Below are 23,459 nucleotides of genomic sequence, written 5' to 3' on the forward strand. Positions count from 1 at the left end.
TAAAAAGGAGACCAGGTCCTTCTTATGCAATCGGTGATCAAGTCTGGTTGTCTTTGAAATTACTACCCCGGCATCTACGGCCAAACAAGTTGGCCCCTCGGTACTATGGTCCATTTCCCATCAAGGAAATTATCAATCCAGTTTCATACCGGATTAGTCTACCAGACTCTTGGAAGAAAATTCACCCAGTATTCCACACATCCTTATTAAAACCCTACCACCAATCCTCCCGGAAATCCTACCGACCTCCTCCTCTACTGGTCGACAACCAATTGGAATATGAAGTATCTCGAATATGTGACTCCAGGTATAAACGGGGTCAGCTTCAATACCTGGTTGAATGGAAAGGATATCCTCCTAGTGAAAGAACCTGGGAGCCACTTTCTAATCTCAAGGCCCCTCGACTACTCAGAAGATTTCACCTTATACACCCGGGCAAACCTGGTGGAACAGGTTTTCAGAGGAGGCATGCTGTCATGACCCACAGAACGCACCCTTTCTGGACCTCCTGGTCCTTGTCACGGCGGGGCTTGCATTCATTGTTTCTCCCAACATGGCTGTATCACATGACACGCCTCGCACCAGCCTTCACGGCGGACGTAGCACGTTCCATAAATATGCCACGCCCCCGCGGCCCCATGTGTCTCAATGCTATTGCGAAGTAGCGACCAGACGTGTGCTCCGTAGCTCGTGGTATTGTTTCCCTTGCTTCTTCCACTCTAACCCAATTCTAGTCCCTTCCTTCCTTTCTTGATTCCTGGACTCGTGTGCTAGTTGCGCACCCTGTTATTTCCTGGATTCCTGGATCCCTGCATCCCGGTACTTGAACGCACGCTGGAGTCGGAAGAGACTTGTGCAGCCTTATTCAAGACTCGATCAGTACGCAAGAAGGCATCAATCAAGAAATCCAGCAAAGATCGAACTCAGGTGAGAAGGGGGGAACTCATTGACAGTTTGAGACACCAACCGACCGAACTCGATATGGACATGGAAGCGGCCGTCCAGGCCCTGATGCGTGGCATGCAAGAGCTATCAACCGAGGTGCAGAATCTAAAGGCGGAAAACGCCGCTCTCAAACAACTAGTTCTATCCCGCGATTCTGCCACAAAAGAAAGTGTATTGCTGGGCGGTATAGTGGACAAATACGATGGCTCACCAAAAACCCTTCGAGGATTCCTGGATTCATGTGTGGTTCACTTTACTTTTAAGCCCTACTGCTTTTCAACTGCCAGGGCTAAAGTGGGCTTCATAATTTTCCACCTTTCAGGAAACGCCTTAACCTGGGCCACACCCCTGGTTAATTCCAGCGACGTTCTGCTAGATGACTATGATGGCTTCATAGAAGCCCTTAAGACCATGTTTGACCGTCCAGAACAGGTCTATAGTGCCCAGGAACGCCTGCTAGACTTTCAGCAAGGATCCCAGGATATGCTCACCTATGTTACCGATTCAAGGAGTTAGTCAAGGAAGCTGATTGGTCCCCGGAGGCGAGTTTTACCCTTTTCAGGAGAGGACTGAATGAGGAGATTAAGGATTCCAGGCACTAATGGACCTTGCCATGCAAATAGATTTTCGTATCCAGGAAAGGAAGGCAGAGAAGAAGAAATCCAAAGCTAATCCTCCAAAGCCGTCCTTTGAGAGTACCACCAAGGCGGACACAAACCCAGGCTCAATCTCTGAACCAGAACCCATGCAGATAGGAGCCTTCTGTGGACCTATATCCCCACCAGAAAGAATGAGAAGGATTCATACGGGGTTGTACATGTATTGTGCCTCAGACAAACACCTGGTTAGGGAGTGTCCTCTGGCTCCTCCTCGGCGTTCGGGAAATGCCTGCTCCAGATCCTAGATGGAGCAGGGCTTCAGGAGAGAGATATTTGCTCCACATCAATTCCATCCTTGAACTCTCCTGGACAAAACAATTTGGTGATACTACAAGCCTTCCTGTCGCCCTCTAAGAATAAGACCTATCCCATTCTGGCCTTGGTGGACTGCGGAGCTATGGGAATTTTCATTGATCAAGACTGGGTGTTAGTCATCATATTCCGTACGAGACATGAAGCACCATGCAGCCGGTTGAAGCAATCAACGGAAGACCCCTCTCTTCAGGACCCATAACCCTGCAGACAAAAGAGATCCAACTTTCCATAAACCATCACCAAGAGCGGATTACATTCGACATCATTAAGTCAGCCCATTACCCCATGGTATTGAGTATGCCCTGGTTACAGAAGCACAATCCGTATATCAATTGGACAGCAGGATCACTATTCCTAGGCTCAGAGTTTTGTATGTCCCACTGTCTAATCCTGGATCCCTCCTCGACACCCCCTAAAGAACCACCAAGATACCTGAAAACACCACTCATGGTTTCTAATATCATACAAGTCCCAGAGGCCTATCAGGGATATGCTGATGTATTTTCAACTGCCATAGTCCAGGCATTACCCCCTCACAGACATGAAGACTGTGCCATAGATACAGATCCCTCAGTAGTGATTCCTTTTGGCAGAATGTTCATTCTTTCCGAACCTGAGAAAAAGGCCCTCAGAGAATACCTGGATACCAACCTTGAAAACGGCACCATAAGACCCTCAAAATTTCCAGCGGGTGCTTCATTGTTCTTTGTTCCCAAGAAGGACACCAAGGAACTCAGACCTAGCCTCGACTATCGTGGCTTAAATCAATGCACCCTCAAAGATCGGTACCCACTACCCCTGATCTCAGATATCCTGGAAGCTGTGAGAGGCGCCGTAGTATTCACGAAGTTGGATCTCCGGGGTGCCTATCATTTGATCTGTGTCCGGGAAGGAGACAAATGGAAAACAGCCTTTAGAACACCCTTTGGTCACTATGAATATCTAGTCCTGCCCTTTGGACTAGCTAATGCCCCCGCAGTTTTTCAACGTTTTATGGATAGGGTGTTTTCTGACATGTTATTCCTTTTTGTCATTGTCTATCTGGATGACATATTGATCTTTTCCAAGGATCCTCTAAAGCATGAAAAGCATGTAAAGGCAGTATTGCAACGACTCTGTGAACACAAACTTTTAGCCAAACCCGAAAAATGCTTGTTTCACGTTATTTCTGTTCACTACCTGGGATTCATCCTTAGCCCAGAAGGAATTGGTATGGACCCTTCAAAGGTAAAAGCCATACTGGCATGGCCTGCTCCCACGTCCGTGAAACAAGTTCAATCCTTCCTGGGGCTTGCCAACTTCTACCGGAAGTTCATTTCTACCTTTTCCGAGATCATCCAGCCGATCATTGCTCTCTTGAAGAAAGACACTCCCTTTATCTGGTCTACACCGCAAGACAAAGCATTCCAACGATTGAAGACAGAGTTCACGCAAGCCCCCATCCTGGCCCAACCAGACATAAATCGCCCATTCCTAGTGGAAACGGATGCCTCTAACTACGCCATAGGAGCTGTCTTGAAACAGGAACTTGAGGATAAACTGGAACACCCCATTGCTTACCTCTCACGAACCCTGACTCCCAGTTAGACACACTATTCCGTCCTGGAAAAGGAACTGTTAGCCATCCGCCAGGCCTTCACTGAATGGCGACATCTACTTCTGGGTGCTAGATATCCAGTTCAGGTCCGCATGGACCATCGGACTCTTCAAGTTCTACAATCATTGGAGTGAAGGAACAGTCGTCAGGCGTGTTGGGCCTACATCTTTGCCTAGTACCAACCCCAAATCACTCATGTTCCCGGATCACAAAACATGATTGCTGACGCCTTATCTCGACGTCCTGACTATGTAACTACTGAAGACAAGGCCTATCCTAAGATGTTTCCCCACACGATCTTTGTAGCTCAAGCAGTCAACCTCCTGGAAGAAATTTGAGTACAAACCCATCCTCTGACCTCTGGAAGGATATTTCAAGGAAGAATCCATGGAACCTAAGACTTAAGGAAGGATACTTATTCAAGGACAATGCACTGGCCATTCCTACACAGAAATTACAACAAAGAATGATAAACCTCTGTCATGATACCCTTCACTCCGGACATCGTGGCATAACCAACACCCTCTGTCTTATACAAAGACAGTTTTGGTGGCCTGGAATGAAGATCGATGTACAGCAGTACATCAAAGCTTGTGCTGTCTGCAGTCAAAACAAACATGATAACAAGAGACCGGCGGGTCTTCTAATGCAACCATCGCTGCCAACAAGGCCATGGGAATTCATTGCTCCAGACTTCATTGTGGAATTACCACCTTCCCGAGGGTACACGACCATCATGGTTACCATAGATTTGTTCACTCATATGGCTCATTTTACACCCCTGTGTAAGTTACCATCCTCGTCCGAACTTGCTGGAATCTTCCTGGAACACATATTTCGTTTACATGGACTCCCTTCCAAGATCATATCTGATCGGGGTCCTCAGTACGTCTCTCAATTCTGGAAACATCTCTGTTGCATTTTGGGAATCCAACGCGCCCTCTCATCTGGTTATCATCCCCAGACCAACGGGGCCACAGAACGTGCTAATCAGACCCTGGAACAGTATCTTCGATGTTTCGCCACCAAGGTTCAGGATGACTGGTCGCTCCTGATACCCATGGCTGAATTCGCCTACAACAATTCTGACCATTCAGCAATTAAGACCAGCCCCTTCTATTATAGCCAAGGTTTCCATCCATCAGTTCTACCCTCTGTTCTCCCTCATCCTACACCAGTACCTACTGTCGACTCCTGGATTGAAACCCTCATCAACGTACACCAAGCGGCCAAAGAAAACTTAGAGAAGGCCAGAACACAGACTAAGAGGTATGCGGATTTAAAAAGGAGACCAGGTCCTTCTTATGCAATCGGTGATCAAGTCTGGTTGTCTTTGAAATTACTACCCCGGCATCTACGGCCAAACAAGTTGGCCCCTCGGTACTATGGTCCATTTCCCATCAAGGAAATTATCAATCCAGTTTCATACCGGATTAGTCTACCAGACTCTTGGAAGAAAATTCACCCAGTATTCCACACATCCTTATTAAAACCCTACCACCAATCCTCCCGGAAATCCTACCGACCTCCTCCTCTACTGGTCGACAACCAATTGGAATATGAAGTATCTCGAATATGTGACTCCAGGTATAAACGGGGTCAGCTTCAATACCTGGTTGAATGGAAAGGATATCCTCCTAGTGAAAGAACCTGGGAGCCACTTTCTAATCTCAAGGCCCCTCAACTACTCAGAAGATTTCACCTTATACACCCGGGCAAACCTGGTGGAACAGGTTTTCAGAGGAGGCATGCTGTCATGACCCACAGAACGCACCCTTTCTGGACCTCCTGGTCCTTGTCACGGCGGGGCTTGCATTCATTGTTTCTCCCAACATGGCTGTATCACGTGACACGCCTCGCACCAGCCTTCACGGCGGACGTTGTACGTTCCATAAATATGCCACGCCCCTGCTGCCCCGTGCGTCTCAATGCTATTGCGAAGTAGCGACCAGACGTGGGCTCCGTAGCTTGCGGTATTGTTTCCCTTGCTTCTTCCACTCTAACCCAATTCTAGTCCTTTCCTTCCTTTCTTCATTCCTGGACTTGTGTGCTAGTTGCGCACCCTGTTATTTCCTGGATTCCTGGATCCCTCCATCCCGGTACTTGAACGCACGCTGGAGTCGGAAGAGACTCGTGCAGCCTTATTCAAGACTCGATCAGTACCTAAGAAGGCATCGATCAAGAAATCCAGCAAGGATCGAACTCAGGTGAGAAGGGGGGAACTCCTTGACAGGCAGAGTCGAAGCACAGAGTACCACAGCCAAGATTCTCTATTTGGTAAAACGTGGACGAGCAATCCAAGCTTAAGCTCTCAGGAGGTGATGCAGGCTGGTTCAAGATCAGTGTAGTCCCCAAGCACCCACAAAGGAACGTCCACACACTGTGTTAGTGATAACACAGCTCTTTATATAAATAAGGTTCACATTATGTACACAATCACAATAATACACTTTATACTCTGGTAATACTATAATGGCAAATATATACAAGTCTATGTGGTACCACTCTTAACTATCGATTCCTGCTAACAGGTCAAATGACATACGAATCAGATTGCAAGATGGATCAACGATAGACACAGAAAGAAAACAAGTTAGATCAAACAATGACAGAATACTGACTCCCATCTACCTAGAGACAGTTCTGTGTGAGGATCCCCCCCACCTGGGCAACCTGTAACCTGTAAATAAAGCGTATTGACAAGCCCAGTCCAGAAATGCTTAATATAGTCTTGATTCCTTCTTAACGTTGTACAACCCCCAGTGTACCTGGTGTCGTAGAGTTCTTCGTCGGGTTATCGACGGGCCCTTCTTGAGTGAACTCCATTTAAGGCAGGAGCCACGGGTTGTCAAGATTCCTGAAGAAGAAGTGAACACTGTCGTTGAGGCAGCAGCTTCGGTCCTTGCGGTGCTCATTGACGATAGGTCAAAAATGTCCTGCAACAGATGAGGCGTCCGGTGTACCTCGATGACGAGTGTTCGTTGCTGCAAAGGGAAGCAAATTAAGAATGATCGGGACTTGACCACGCTGACATCTGGATCTTTGTTGGGTCTTTGAGGTCTTCGGGTGGCGGGAAACCCACCGGTGGATTTTCCTCAGACGTCGGCGGCCCTGACTTTCTCCAGCAGGACGAAAGCGGTCGACAGTGATGAGCAAGGGAGTCCTTGATTCAAAATGTTCTTAGGCAATGGAGCGTTGCGGCTCCGATCGACGGGATAACAGCGGTACCTCGGTCGACGGTGGACTTCAATCTCCGGGCACTGCACTTCAGGCTCCTCAGAGAACCCCTTCTCTGGTCGGCAGCCTTTCGAGGGTCTGAAATCCAGAGAGCCTTGGTGAAGATTAGCTGGTACACAATGGTCCCTCGTAGCTCGGGAAGAGGTCTCCTAGCCATGTCCTCTCTTCGATCAGTTCCTTGTCAGTCACGCAGCTTTCAGAATAGTGAAGGACAGCAGCACCAATTCTTCTTCCAGTGGGCTAAGTATCGACTTCAGCTTCTGAACGATTTCCATCAGTGAGAGGTCCCCAGATTTACTTTTGGTCTCTCATTCACTCTGCTGGCTCACACTCAGGCAAACAATCAAACACCCAGAAGGACATTGAGGCAGACAGGCAGCCCATCAGGCTCACAGTGCATTCTGGCCATTCTTCTCCATCCAGACACTCACAACACAGAATGTGGATTCGGACAAGCACCCAGCCATTTAGCACTCCACACTGCATTCATACCAGTTTTGGGCAGGGCTGTCTCAGTCATTGTGTCATACACCAGAAACCAGATATCCATAACATGAAATGCGATACCGGACCAACTTCCCACACCAAGTGGTTGCTTCCACTGATTACCGTGATGCAAGGACAGTGCAAACACTGACTGGGGAAGCAGAATGTTCTTGCCACTCCATTCACCCAGGTCCCACCCCACGGGCGTACCCACAACATACCAGGGCTTCCCGGAACTTCGGGAAAGCAAGGTAACAGGCGATAGGAGGCAAGAGGCCATAGGGCCATCTTGTCTCCCATCAGGAATCCACTGATTCCAATGACAGGGCCTTGGTATCCCAAAATGGAGGATACTCAGGGCACCTGTCAATTCAGCACAGAGCTGCAACCTGCCTGTACCCTGCTCTGCGGACCACACATAGGTGCCCAAAAACATACACTCGGAGTACAGAATTGTACTCCCACCCATGGGTGCCATAAGGGTATCCCAAGGGTCTGTTCACCAAACCAGAAAGTAGAAGAGCCGCACTCCCAGGAGTCCCACATGAACACCAGCTCTGAAAACAAGACAGAACACATGATAAAAGGCAATAATGGACAAGGATACGGAGGCCCTGTCCCTCCGATGCATTTCCAGCATCACAGTTGCCCCCCCAGACTGAGGTTAGGGTGGTCTAATCTCCCACGAGCCTGAGACACAAGACTGTGAAAATCGGTTTTGACACGCCATGGACCCTAAATTCAGGAGAAGGGAGTCATTCTGCTGGGACAAGAACACAGTAGCTTTATTTTATCGATTGTAGTGTTAAGGGATAGTAGTACAGTTTTCTTGGCACAGGACGGTGGACACTTTTGATTTAACAGACACGCTGACAGTCACCTTATCTCTTGAGGTAGGGAAGTTCCCCCCACTCCGGGCAACAATATAGGCATAGTCAGGTTTTCTCTTTCCTTTTACTTGAATAAATGTCTTTCACCCCAATCATGACACCTTTCTGCCAGTCCTCTTCTTCTGCACCCTTGCACCTGACATCTCCCAATCCCCTATCCAACCATAGTACTTTTCAATGACCTCATCTCACCTTGACTGCCTACCTGTTTCATGTCTTTGGTCCGTTGCGTTTTGTGGGGCTGTTTATTTATTTATTTAGGCATTTGTAAAGCGCACCTAACCCTGGGACATCTGTTCCAGAAGTGAGCTGGCGACACAGGACGCCGGGACAGCAGCCCCAAGAGCATGGCTACCTGGTGATACCGGACCAACTTCCCACACCATGTGGTTGCTTCCACTGATTACCGTGATGCAAGGACATTGCAAACACTGACTGGGGAAGCAGAATGTTCTTGCCAGATGATGGAGGTGGAGGATCTGAGGCATGGTAGCAGGAATCCAATTGAAGCGGCAGCAGACATGCAACAATAAGGATGTGGAAAGGAACTAGTACCAACAGGAAGCGGGGAAGGACCCAGGATAAGAAAGGGGCAAGATCCAAGTGCGAGCAGGGTGGCTGGAGAGGAGGGAATAGAAGAAGACCAGGCGGGAATAGATGAAAAAGGGAGACTAGTCAAGGCAAATAGGAAAGGACAAAAAGTAAGGCAGGAATTGACAAAGGGGAAGCCCGGAAACTGCAGGCAGTGAACTGGCTGAGCGCATTAAGACACGCTCAGCAGACGGAGAGAGAGTTTTAAATAAAGGGTAATAAAAAACAAAGCCTGCAGCACAGTGTTGCAGTGGAGACCCCCGAGGTTGGCATACACCGCTCATGCACAGAATACGGGTGCTGGGCCACCGATCATGTGCTGTGAAACGATCATGGCGGCACCCAGGAGAGATTGGCGTCTGTGGGCAGTCATCCAAATGGGCCTTGCTGGGTGCAGACGCCCGCAAGGATAAAGACGCTACAGCGAGCACTACAGGTAAGGTCTATTGAAGGTATGTGTGCTTGCTTGACTATGTGAGATAGCTGGATTGAAAGTGGATGCTCGCGTGCTAGTATGACCGGGTGTTTGTAGATCTGAATGGATATGTGTGTGCAAGTACTGCCCTTCAGCTGCCTCCCTACATCACATGGTAATCGCATACAGTGTTTCGGGACCCAGTGTCTACCTTGCAGCGCATTTGAGTCAACCACCACTCCTGGCAACTTCATTGTCAGTCGAGTCACTACGTATTTGTTAATCCGCTATTATGAGTTTAGGAAGTTAACTTATTGAATGTTACGTAAAGAAAAGTTACATAAGCATGTCATAAAATAATAAATATCACCTCTTCCTGATAGACAGGTGGACATTACATCCAGAGTTTATCATGTGAAAAAACAAATGTTTATCATGGCGCATCCATTCTATTAAGTGGTGATCTATGTGTTTGTTGGTCGCAAATGGCTCGATTGCCATTTAGTAGATGTGTCAAATAACCACTCCAACGCTGTCAGACAGCGCAATGGTGGTTATTTGCTATTTTTAGTGCAAATACATGGTTGAGGGTTCTTAAAAATGATCTTTAGAGTTTACCAGGTTTTTAGGGTATGTTTGGCGCTATGGCCGTCCCTTTCTCGCTATTGCTTCCCCAGCCTTCTACCCACCTTCCTAGCATGCATCCTCACCTGACCCCCTCTACTCTACAATGCGTGTCATGCTGTCCTCTTCCCACCATGTTCCTATCCCTCTGATCTCTCACCCCCCCCTTTCCAACTCCAAACTTTGTGATCTTACTTCTCTTCTTGTTCCAGTTCTATTGATCTTACATCAAACTTCCCCTCTACATCTACCTCTGCTGTTGTCTTCTCTTCCTGCCTTCCTCTCACTCTACTTCCTTGCCTCTTGCTATTCTTCTGTTATAATCTATCTCTCTCTCTGCTCTTACCACCTCTTCTATTCTCCCAATCCCTGTCTCTCTTACTATTCTCCCTCTTCTATTATTCCTACTCCTTTATTTATACTATCACTCTTACTACCTGTCTTGCCTCTAGTCTTCTTCACAGCTGTTACAGCTACTACTATCTCCACTCCCAATTACTACTAACTCCCACTACCAATATCTTTTACTCTATCGCTTTTACTCTATAGCTATTCGACCTACTCTTTACACTCTGTGGTTATGGGATATTTTGCCCTCTTTCCAGGTTATTTGTACGCAATGCTTATTTGTCTCTTACAGGGTTACTCAGGGATTCTTTCTCACATTGTTACAGTTCCATTGTGTCACCTTTCTATTCCCCCATCTCGTCAATTTCACTGGGACAAGTTTTTCCTGATGTATAACGATTCCCCAGTGGCCTGCCAGTTCTCTCGTCCTCCCTGATAACACTGGATCAGTAGGGTTTACGTTCTCGGGACGAGCGCTCATTCAGGTTCTTCTCCTTGTCTCTGGTTTTCTCCCTCTTGAACCCTACTGACTCTCTGTCTTCTCCTTCTCCTTGACCTGGTTTATCTACGGGGCACCGGATACTTTGCTGTTTCTCCAACGTGTGGTAGATGTCATTGACTGGGCACACTGCCCACCATGAAACTGTGGTGGTCACGCCACCACCAGGATTTGGCTGATTGTATCCTGTGTTCTCCTGTGCATTTAAACACTGTGCCTCCAGAATTTCCGTCTGGCATTGGAATACTTTTGAAAGCCGTGGGCTCCTTGGCTCAACCTCTCTCAGCTGTGACGCTGTCAGGGTTCTTCCCTTCTGACTCTATTTTGCCCCTCGTCAGCATGTTCCCTTTAAAGAGACGGATCGTCTTTCTTGCTCGTAGTGCCATATTATGGGTTTGTCTTTAACCAAGTCTTTGGATTCCATAATGTTCTTTGTATCTGATAGTCTCATATATGCCATTAAGGGGAATGGCCTAGGGAGTTCCTCACAGGAACGGGAGTCCTTGTCCCTAAACGAGAGTCTCTCCCGGTGGGGTCCTCGACTTGCCTTGACTCCTAGGGAGGGACCTGCAGAGCAGGCTCACCTCCCTAGCCTCACATGGTAGGGGGCCCCCCCTTGGGGAGAAGGGACACATTCCCTGAATTTGTCACATTTCACACACAAACACTCTACAGACCCCCTCTCTCCAACAGCCTCCACACTCCTTTTGCTCTCGCCTTCTCTGGTCCCTCTGACATTGTCTTCTGCCACCTTTTCTCACCCAACTTACCCACACTAAACCATTCATACACCACCGTAAATACCCCACCCTCTCCCATGACTGGTTACTTCCCCATGCGAATCACCTACCTTGCTGAAGGGGTGTGTTGGGGGAAAGGCTTGGTATGGGCTGATGAGGGCTTGTAAGCTGCTCCCCCCTTTCTCCAGGCAGTCTTGCAGCATTTCAACCTGGACCATGTACTAGTCCTTGGGGAACCCCTATCCCGCCCCAAATATCCCTGCTTGCATAGTGGGTCATCATTGCTTGGATGAAGGCATTCATTTATAATTAATGTAGATTCCCTGATGGGCTACTGGAGGTTTCCATGAGGCCATTTTAAAGGCCTTTATTTGTAAATCCCTGTTGGTTTAGTGGGATTGATTATGCCATTGATCCATACAAATGAATCCCTGGTGGGTTAGTGGTTTGCTTTACCTGCTTGGACTCCAGCTGACACTGTCAGCTGGAGCCGCGCTTTCCTTTTCCCGTCGGTGTCTGGCGCGGTTGTGCTTGTCGCAGAGAAGCACAACCCTTCGGCAGATACATTGCATCATGCAATGCCTCCCTCTGTTTTCGGGATCCTTCGCAGTCTCCAATGAGGTCTTCTCTGGCAGGGAAGTCGTCAAGGCGCTCCGGGGGTTTTCCTGAGCCCGGTGGTGCTCCTGTGCAGCCGTGTTGGGGCTCCGCCTCCTTGTTGTGGCAGGGACGCTTCCATATTTTCAGGTAAGCGGGGGCAGGGGGGGGGCCTGCCCATGCCCAGACACCATGAATGTTTTGAAGAATAGCAGTTATTGTGTTTAGTAGACAATGCACCATTTTGATTGTCAGTCACTTTTGTGCTGGGCGAAAATCGAATTGTTTCAATTCATACTAGCAATCAATTATTGCACACTTTGCTTTCCTCTTTGACATAAATGATAGAAGGAAGTCTGTTTACAATAGTTCAACTACTTTTGGGTGATACATTTCTCTATTCTTTTAAGAATGTTGCCTTTTTGTCCTCTGTAGTGGACTTCCTACCTCGACCACACGCCCTTGCAGTTAATGCTTAGAAACTAGACCAACAAGTGTGTGTACCTTTCGCTCAGAATACCATGCTGTTGCATACCACTGAACCTTTGGTCTCCACTTTGAGGGAAGGGGGGGACTACTGTATAGGCACGTAATATGTGTCCTCCACTCAAAGAAGGCCCTGCTTCTCCAGATCACTAAACCCATTTTATCTCCTTTGAGGGAAAGGTGAGTACTGTAATTGCCAATGGATTAACAGAATAGCCAAAACTGGTTTCCTGATTTACTTGTGTGTTTATTTCTATCACTGCAGAAACAATAAGGAGTAAGTCCCCAGGAGGTCTCTGTATGTAGTAAAATAAAAGGTGGACTCAACTAAAGAACCTGTGGTAAGAGTTTGGGAGTAAAATAAAAATAGTGATGTTTCATGTGGTTTCTCCATTCTCTGATGGGCTGCAGTCTAGTCCGGATCAGGTCTGTCACCCTGTGTGGGTTAAACAGTCACAGATCCTGTGATTTTTAAAGTGTCCAGTCACTTCTTTTATTGTTTAGCCATTGAGAACTTTTTTTGTCAATGGAACCTCAGAGGGTAGTATTTTGTTCACCTCCTCTCAGGGCTGTATTACCCCTGAAGATCCTTAGTGTGGGTGCTGTCAGTTCCATAACACTGCTTTGAACTGATCTTCACATTCTGTTTCTCTCCACCGCCTTTCCTCCTCTATTTTCCTCCTGTGTTCTTTTCCCACCTGTACTCTCTTTCTCTATTTCTATCTTTTACCACTCCATGTGTTCCACCCACCTATCCTGCTCCTCTTCTCCCTCCAGGAAGTTTCTTGCATCTTTTCCCCACTTTGTCTCTCTTATGCCCCTTCCATGTATTTTCGTGTCTTTTTCCCTACTCGTTTAGATACTCTACTTCTCCCTCTTCCCCTTGCACTCTCACCCTCATTTTAATTCTTGTTTTCCCTCCTCTACTCTCTTGCTCCCTCTAGATGTTTTCATGTTCTTCCTTCTCCTGCCAGGTGTTCACCTTTCTCTTCTCACTCTCCTCCTCTCATTTCTCCTCTGCATGTTCTCCATTCTCTCCCCTCTTTCGCCCCACTATGTCCTTTCACTTTTCTATGGTCTGTCTCTCCTCAATTCTCGCTCTTCTGCCCGATTGCCAACTTATTCTTAACTCCCACACCATTTCTTGTCATGAGCACTTTTATACTCCTCCCTGGGTTGTAAAAGGGACATTGACTGCCAAATTGGGAGCACCGGAATTGGCAAAGGGATTGGGCCTCCCCACTTACTGGCTCCTGCTGGGACTACAATTCCTTCAGGTTCCTGTTTGCAATTGGCAGGGAGACACACTCCCAAGCACCAAGTACCACCTCAGGGGCAATCATCCCTAGCTACCAGAGACCCATGACCTGGCCTCCTGTCACAATAGCAATAGTAAGGGGTCAAGAGTAAGACTTGGGCACAGTGGCTTCTTAGGTATTGGTTATTCAACAAAATAATAAGAAGTTTGGGGGAAATCCTATCTAGACCTAAACTCTAAGAGGGGTTTCCCTGCCTCAACAAAACTAAGGAACGTCTGTATCAGGATATTAAACAAAAGAGTGTCCTCTGTCCTGTGTCCAAACCCTAAACCGACCCTTACACTCTAAACTCAATATAAGGTGCACAGAGGGATTTCTGCAAGCTATACACTTAGAGCTTTTCCTCAGAGTTCCAAAAACAGAAAGATGTAAGGTGTAGAAAAGAAAGTAATAAAGTTCCACCAGGAAAGGGGGTCTTCCCTCCCCTTAGATTTCTCCTGGTAATTGAAAGGTTGCTTTATCACAGTTCATGATTGTTTCAAGGGGCATGAACCTTGAGCCTCCTTCAAACAAAGTTTTCTCCAGTGTTCAGATTCTCATCCTCTATATTTCATTGACTTTAATGGGGCATGGTTCACCCCTGTTCCATTGTTATTCTTCCTTATACCCTCTCACCTCCTGCCAGGGTTTTTTCCACTTTCTCCTCTTTAATATTAGTTCCTCAACATTTCACAATTTCACACTCCGGCTTTACTCTCCTGCCAGGCTGTCGCACCACTATTCCACAAAGTCAAGTTTGTTTCTCTTCCCACTCCTGCTTTACTCTCCGGCCATGGTATCACATTAGTGAATCTCTTTATTTATCTTTCTTGGATGCGAGTCCCAGACTCATGGCCTTCCTGGTTCACTAACCTGCCAGGGCTTTTACGTTCTTTAATCACTTTTCCTCTTATCATTAAATAATATTTGTCTAATACTGGGTCACTGACCATTGCTTAGCACAGTTCGTTTCAATATTCACTCTTCCTTTCAAACATATTGGGCCTCATTACAAGTTCGGCGGTAGCCTTGCTGGTAAAACCGGCAGGCTGCCGCCGAACATGCACATTTTTACAGCGCCCGGGAATGGGCAATTGCCGGGGTATTACAACCCCAGCGGACCCGGTAATTGCCCATTTCCGGGCGTCGGAAAATATTCTTCCCCATTCCCATTTGAGCCCCGTAGGGCTCAATGGGAATGGGGAGGCTAGATGCACCGGCACCATTCGTGAATGGTGCCGGTGCATCTGACATGCTCTGCTCGCGGGTGCCGGTCCGCCCGCCAAGGCACCTGTGAGCAAAACTCGTAGTTTGCTGGTATGGTAACAACAGTACCGGCAAGCTTACTGGTACCATTGTTACTATACTGGCAAACTTGTAATGATTGCCTCTCTGCCCTTACCTGGCCGCTTTGGTGTTGCTCGTGTCTCTCCATCTGTTCTCTTGGATTTGCCTACTCGGCATGCATCCCTTTTTCTGGTTATCCCTATCCACCCTTTGCCTTCCTCTGCTTTGCATGGCCCCACTGCTTCAGTCTCAAGAAAGGAGCTTCATTCATTCCTACTTCTCTGCACACTGTTCAGGGTAGCCACAATGCTGCTTCTTACACTTTGCTAGTTTCCAGCTTTCTGACCAGAGTCAGAACAAGTTACCAAACAACTCCGTCTCTGACTCTCTCTCAATTGTCTGTCAGCCGTGGCAGTTTTAAACTTCCTGGCATTGCTGACCAATTTCCATAGACTAGACCGCAGCGTTGGCTTACTGCTTTTGGTCATCTTCATTGCTCTCTTCCTCATCTCAGTACTTAAAGGGGGAGGGGGGCGGGACGGGCAAATACAGTGATTGACTGTGAATACCTGGATGGTCTTCATCTACATTCCAATAAGCCATATAGGTGTGTTTATGTTATGAAGATACCTGGATGTCATTAGAAATGGTTGCAAGATTATTTTGCTCCAGTATTTTTTCAGTCAGGTTGCTTTTGCCTTTGCCTGGCCACGTAAGAGAAGCTCCTCTCAAAAGAAGCAGTGATGATGTTCCTAGATACGTCACACTCCCCAGTGACATGTTTTGACCGTGTACTTATTATTTTATGACATTTTTTAAAATGCTTCCTTGTTTCTGCAGCTTTTGGTACCATAGTCATGTAATGGCTTTCAAATCTGACTTTGAGAAAAGCAATTGCTTTTCTTATGTTTTTGGTGCCTGAACCTACGTTTTTGTGATTGATTGGAAGACAATGATTAGAGGGTACCCAGAGCTCTTCCAAAGTCTGCCATTGTAACTTTCTTGGGACAGTGTCAAAAGCCGTCTGTAAATCTATAGAAGTGAGATGGGACTTGCACAAACGTCTGCAGAATTCTATGTCAAGACAGAAGCGAGCATTATGCTTCATCTTCTGTTTTATTCCTGTCTCCAGCAGTTTCAACCATAAACCATTTGTCATCATTTAAATGGAAAAAACATTTTTTTGTATTTTTTAACAAAAACTACATTTCCCTTCTGCCCGGGTCTGCTGTAGTCCTCATGGTACGTCCCTATGACCTTAGTCCATTCACTTCCTGTGTCCTCCCTCTTCTTTCCTGCACTCCAAGCAGATAAGTACCTTTTATACCTGGCTGCGTAGTTTAGGTGATCTGAAGAGCATAAATGATAAATGTTAGAGTTAGATACTAATGCTCAGTAGTATAGGAGTGCAAGTGTCCTTGTAACCCCCCAGAGACACCTCTCATTAGTAGATATTTGTAGAACATTGTATATTGCGCACAGCGGTAGAGATATAATTATTAAATCAGTCTTGTTGAAACAATCATCAAGCGAAGGGGAGGCGGTGACCCCGTGTCGCATTACCAACCTCCCCCTCAGCACCGAAGTGCAATGGTAGAACAAGCGTTCGCGCGGGACGCGCGAAACAGCCCCCAGCCGCGCGGGGGCAGAGTCAAGTAGCAAGCGCTCACATGCAGACCACACCCTTGCAAAGGTGGAGTCAAGCGCAAGAACGCTCACAAGTAGCTGTCTTTCTTTGAAAGACGAAATCGAGCGATCACAGGAAGCCCCAACCCTGAGTTGGCCAGGACCAAGACACGAGAAGGCTCCTCTGAGCCCAATGAAATAACGTCCTCTAGAAAGACCTAAATGTTAAAATACAAGCGCAAGCTGCATTGGAGGGAGTAAAGGGGCCCCCACCCTTGCATAGGAGGAGCTACAACCATACAAACTCACGGAACCTGACAGTGTCAGAATTCTAACGTTCGGGTTGTACGGAGCCTAAAGAGCGAAGGAAAAGCTTCTAAAGACACGATTTTATACCGGAGAGTGCTCTCTCTCAATAAAGAGCGGCTAAAACACAGAAATAAAGGGCACTAGCCCAGAGTGATACAGAGAGCAAACTCAGCTCTGCTAATTAAGGTGCAGCCTCAGACACAGCAGAAGTGAACAGTGGACGTGCCACTACACCAATACAGGTACTGAAAGGGACTTAACATCACTGAACATGGCAGATTACGAATGCAGGGAGGAGGAGCAAGAGGCAGCCTACTCAGAGGACCTAGCCTACAGCTTCAAAGAAGTGCTGGGGGACTCACTTATAGAGGCAGTGGCTCAGGGCGTAAGGCCCCTCCAGGACAGATTAGAAACCATAGAACTCTATCTGAGGCAAAAGGAAAAAAGCACCTTACCTGAAACTAGCATGTCCACAAAAGTCCCTCTAGAGGACCTTCAGGGGTGCAACAAGGCCCGGAAGAGTTAGAACTCTTCTGACCCCCCGGGCCACACAGGCGGGGCAGAACTAAAGGCCCCTGAGGCTACTGATGCGTTCCAAAACTGAGAGACGCTTTCATTAAGAAGTCGGGAGTGCCGAGCCTCAATACCCCCTACCCAGGGGAAGATAATATGGGCGAGGAGGAGGAGCAAGGTTCAGAAGAAGAACCAGGAAGGTCTCCACAATCCTCACAAGATGAGATGGACAAAAAGGAAGTACAACCTCCGCCGAAGAGGAAGATGGGACATCTGATATGTTCGAACCCGAAGACATACGAAACCCAAGGTCTTCAAAATGGCTCCCATCGCCAAGGGTCACACAATACATGACCAGTAGACTACGGAAGGCGCTAGAAAAAGAAGTGCAGCAGAGAATGAGGGCAGAATGCCCTAAGCCCGAACTCCCAGGGAAGGTGGCGGAAGCGCCGGAGCTTGATCCGAAAATGTTGACCTTCGTCTCGAAGACCACCAGAGACCCCAGAAAAGGGAACGATCGATCTTGGCGAAGCTGTCAAGAAAAAGTGCTAGATCTAGCAGGGCCGCTAGCAAAAATTATGGACTTGGCGGAGCGAGCAAAAGATACTGAAGAACAAATAGACCCAGAAGTGCTCGCCAACTGGGCCCAGAGAGCAGTCTGTCTCCTGGGTAATGCCAATTGTGCTATATCCTCAGAGCGCAGAAGAGGACTACTCCTCAAGATAGACCATAAGCTAGGCGGGGAAGGAGATGGCGAGGTTCGTAGGGACCTACACCTCATTGGAAAAGGCTCAAGCATCGATAAAGAAAATGTTGCCCGGGAGAGTTTTTGGAAGGACCGGTGGATACCGAGGCCAAGCGACCGGGCGCTACCAAGCCACAAGAAGGCCTCATAACAACAGAGCTCACTATTGGGAGCACAAGCAGCAAGACACCTTTTTTCCACCAAGAGGTCACTTCCAAAGAGGAAGAAGAAGCAGAGGCCAGGGAAGAGGACAAAACTTCCCCACAGGTGAGACAGCAAGTTTATCCGCCAGTGGGGGGGGAGAACATCCACATTTTGGGAGAACTGTTGCGCGCTTTCCAGCGACGCCTGGGTCTTGCAGACAGTCAAAGGTCTGCAGCTGGAATTCACAGAAATACCATACCAATCCTGCCCCCCGCCCATTGTACTTAGCATTAGCAGAAAAAGAAATCCTAGACTCAGAAATGCGAGGCCTAGCGAGCAAAAGAGAATAGAACCTTGCTCGGCAAGCCCCGAGTTCATAAGCAATATGTCCCTAGTTCACAGGAAAGACATGGTGGGGCCAGTGATAAAGGTGAGAGAAATGAACAAGTGGGTGGTGTACCACCACTTCAAGATGGACGGAACCCATCAGCTCAGAGACACTCTCGGACAAGGCGACTGGCTCACGAGAGTGGATGTAAAGGACGCATACCTCACTATACAAGTGCAGGAGAAGTATCGCCCTTTCCTAGCATTCGACTGGGGCAGACAATTGTGGCAATTTGCGACTATGCCATTCGGACTAGCCTCAGCGCCTTGGGCCTTCACGAAACGCATGAAGCCAGTAGTGGCGTCGATGAGAGAGAAAGGGATCAGGACGATTATATACCTAGACGACATCTTGCTCATGGCAAGCTGCAAGGAAACGCTCATATACCAGACAAACTGTGTGTCAAACCTCCTGAGGTCTCTAGGTTTCCTGGTGAATCAAGAGAAATCAGAGACGACACCAGCGAAGAGGATGGAATTTCTAAGTTTCATCATACATACCAGAAAAGTGACACTAGAGCTTCCGCTCAGGAAAATAAGAGACATAAAAAGAGAGTTAAGGAATTGCCTCAGCAAAACTCTATCTTCTCTGCGGACGATAGCGAGAATAGTGGGGCTGCTTGCAGTATCAATTCAGGCAATATTCCCAGGACCCTTGCATTATCGGGCCCTTCAACGACTCAAAATAAAACACCTACAGCAGGTCCTTCAGTACCACCAACTGGTACCTCTAGACGGGGAGTCAAAGACGGAACTACAGTGGTGGTTACAGAATATGGACGCCTGGAAAGGGAAAGCCATATTCGGTGACCGACCCGACCTGGTGATAGAATCAGACGCCAGCAGAGCAGGTTCGGGAGCCAAATGCGGAGAACTAGAGACAGGAGGGAAGTGGAGCTCAGAAGAGCGCAAACTACATATAAACTGTCTGGAGTTACTAGCAGGATCATTTGCGATCAAAGCTTTTACAAAGGACAAAGTGAATTCATGTATCCTGCTGAAGATGGACAACATTTCAGCGGTCAGATACATCAATCACTTAGGAGGGACGAAGTCCAAGTTACTGGCGGAACTAGCAAGGACTTCTGGCATTTCTGCCTAGAATCAGGAACATCAGTGGTAGCGGAATATCTCCCAGGCTCGCAGAATGTAATAGCGGACTGGAACTCCAGATATCTAATAGACACCAGCGACTGGATGCTGGACAAAGAAATCTTTCGGCAGATAGAGAGGATATGGGGGCCGGCACATACAGATCTGTTTGCGTCCAGACTGAACGCGCAGAAGAGTAGATACTTCAGCTGGAGGCTGGACCCGACAGCGGCAGGAGTAGATGCTTTTTTGCAAGACTGGAGAGGAGAAACGCATTACGCTTTTCCACCATTCATTATGATGAACAGAGTGCTAACGAAAGTGCGCAGAGAGAGCGACACTGATAGTGGCAGCGCCAATATGGGAGTTGCAAGTATGGTTCCCAGCACTAATGGAATTAGTGGCAGATTACCCAAGAATACTACCAGCACGGGACAACCTACTCACGGACCCAGTTGGGTTATATCATTCTCTGAGAGTGAGAGGGACGCTCCCGCTGATGGCGTGCAAGATAGCAGGAGACGTTGGAATCTCCCTGGGATTTCGGCACAAGCTGCTAGCCTCATCGCTGAGTCGTGGGCACCATCTACTAGAAGGAGCTACGACGCAGCTTGGAATAGGTGGTCAAGGAGGTGCAAAAGGAGAAGTACTCATCTTGTTTCAGCACCTATAGTGGAAATATTACATTTTTTAGCTGAGTTGCTACAAGATGGGAAGGTTTATAGAATGATAGGAGTCTATAGATCAGCTATATCAGCAGGTCAAACACCCATAGAAGGGGTACCGGTAGGAGAGAACGAAGCAGTGGTAAGATAGTTGAAAGGAATAAAGTTCAGAAAACCACCACAGCCAAAATATGACTCATTATGGGATGTGGCAGTAGTCCTCAAACTACTAGCCAGCTGGCCTACGAACAAATACTTGTCTTTGAAGCAACTATCCTGGAAGTTAGCAATGTTGTTATGCCTAGTGTCATGTAGAAGAGTGGCAGACGTCAGAGCTTTAGAGGTGAATAGGAGAGTATACGGGCCAGAGGGTGTATCCTTCACCTTAGTGAGAAGGACTAAGACCGACTATGCGACAAATGTATACCCATATCTGCAGGAGCACCCCAAGTGGTGCGCAGCGGCCTGCATAAAAGAATACGTGCTGAGAACAGCAGAAATGAGGCCCATGGGAACATCACAGTTGCTAATAGCGCGTAGAAAACCTTACAAAGCAGTAGTCACAGCCACTATAGCAAGATGGGTTAGAGAAGTAATGCAGATAGCAGGAATAAATATGGCTAAATTCGGAGAGCATTCTGTTAGAGGCACAATGGCTTCAAAAGCGTTAGCGCTGGGCGCAAGATTGTAAGACATATTGTAAGCAGCCAATTGGGCAAGCAATACCACTTTTAGAACATTCTATTTCAAGCCTGTTCAATCAGTGGCGGAAACGGTTATGACAAGCTTTGAACAAGCATAATGCTCGCCTCTGTCTTGACATAGAATGAAGATTACCCCTGCTAAAAAGCGCAGGTAGTCTTGATTCTATTAAAGACAAGGAGGCGAGCATTACTTTCCTGCCCTAGATACACGGGAGAGTTAGGAGAAATGATGATGTAAAATGATAATGATGTACTCATAAAACTTTTTTATTCCCGGAATAGGGTGTGTATCCGCCTCCCTAACAAATGTGTTGTATCTTCCCTAGGAGATGACCAGAAAAATAGCTGAACCAATCGATAAACACAGAAGATGCAGAGCAAGACCGCCAGTTCTAGAGCAGAACAGCTGCAGATCAAGATAGTCCAAAAGACGTGAACCAATCGATAAACACAGAAGATGTAGAGCAAGACCGCCAGTTCTAGAGCGGAACAGCTGCAGATCAAGATAGTCCAAAAGACGTGAACCAATCGATAAACACAGAAGATGCAGAGCAAGACCGCCAGTTCTAGAGCGGAACAACTGCAGATCAAGGTAGTCCAAAAGACGTGAACCAATCGATAAACACAGAAGATGCAGAGCAAGACCGCCAGTTCTAGAGCGGAACAGCTGCAGATCAAGATAGTCCAGAAGACGCTTATCAAGTTGAGATCTGTTGGAAACCAGTTCAAGTTGGATTGCAGTTAAAGAGCAGTCAAGAAGAGGGAGGACACAGCAAGTGAATGGACTAAGGTCATAGGGGCGGACCATGAGGACTACAGCAGACCCGGGGCAGAAGGGAAATGTAGTTTTTGTTAAAAAAAATGTTTTTTCCATTTAAATGTTGACAAATGGTTTATGGTTGAAACTGCTGGAGGCAGGAATAAAACAGGTGAAGCATAATGCTCGCCTCCTTGTCTTTAATAGAATCAAGACTACCTGCGCTATTTAGCAGGGGTAATCTTCAGTATCATCGGAAAAGCCTGTTCTATTGTAAATGCCCCTTTGTGAAAGCCTGCCAATGCTATTGAGAGTATATTAAGTCTGTCCATTCTTGAAGTCGATGCAACATAATTTTACAATATATTTTAGCCAGGGAGTCAATTGGAAAAATCTATCTTTAGTTCAAAGGCAGTTCCTGGTCACCCTTTTTGTATATCAGTATTGTAGTTGCTCCCCCTCCAACTATGCAGGGTGGGGCTGGAGCGGGAGTACTAACTATTAACCTCATTAAAAACATTGTTAAAAAGAGGCTCCACATCTCCAAATTTGTTTTATAAAGGTCTGATGGGATCAATTTGGGTCTGGGGACTTTGCCAGAATCTTGTGAGCAGATTGCCCTCTCAACTTCAGAAGTAGAGAAAACCAGGCTATTGTTTGTGCCAGATAAATACCTATGGTTTTTTAGGTCTTCCTGTTGGGATGTGGAGGGGTATTTCGGGAAGTAGCATACCAGACGTGGGTAATATATTTTTTTTCACTCCATAGGTGTAGAGGTGGCCCACATATTGACATATTATACTTCTCAGATAATTCTTCATTTTATTTTTTATTTCGTTAGGTCTTGACAAAAGTGATTTGCCTAGGGCAGGGGTTTTCAACCTGCAGCTCTTCTGTTTTTGACTCTGACTCCCATACCTTTAGTTCTGTCCCGTTTCCTTCACTCTCTTGGGACGTCTCACAGAATGGGGGTCGAGCCAGAGTCTGTTTCTGCACAACCCATACTGAGAATTTTCTGCTAGCACCTGCACGGTATGCCCTGACTATTCACCTGCGCACAGCACCCATCCATCATTCCCTTTCTGTACGTCGGTTGGGACGGAACCAACCGATACAGCAGCGCCAAGTTGTGCATACATTCTGTTTTCCTTCTTCCCCATGTCAAATGCCCACTGGGTGCAAGCACTGTGGATTGTCCTTTGAGTTTCTATTCTGCTGACCTGCGCCTTTAGGGTGGTCACACGCATGGTACTCCAGGGACGCGTCGGGAGCACTCTCAGGATGCACTCTCATTCAGAGGCTTTCACAGTGGGAGGAATTGGCGAGCCACCTCTGTAAACTGTAGAAGACTGGCACGTCATAAGCCAAGGAAAGGTGAGGAAACTCCTTCTTAAGGGTACCTCTTGTGGGAGACACCCTGCTGGGGTTTCACCCACGTGGGAGGGGTTGTATATTACCTACGCCCCCGGCACTGCTATAACAGACTATGGTCCTGGAAGAGCCTTG

At 47.3% G+C, this 23,459-nt stretch overlaps 1 long non-coding RNA gene across 2 annotated transcripts in view; it reads left to right on the top strand.

Moving 5' to 3' along the window:
• LOC138526497 (uncharacterized) overlaps positions 1-22,136 on the top strand; it is a 283,317-nt gene extending 261,181 nt beyond the window's left edge. For both annotated transcript variants that reach the window (XR_011283584.1, XR_011283586.1), the window contains exon 3: positions 21,523-22,136. This is a non-coding gene — a long non-coding RNA (uncharacterized lncRNA). The remainder of the gene's footprint in view (positions 1-21,522) is intronic.
• Positions 22,137-23,459: the final 1,323 nt, after the last annotated feature.

This window comes from Ambystoma mexicanum, chromosome 7p, assembly GCF_040938575.1.
Source record: "Ambystoma mexicanum isolate Mex_15411 chromosome 7p, UKY_AmexF1_1, whole genome shotgun sequence".
NCBI classification, from domain to species: Eukaryota; Metazoa; Chordata; class Amphibia; order Caudata; family Ambystomatidae; genus Ambystoma; species Ambystoma mexicanum.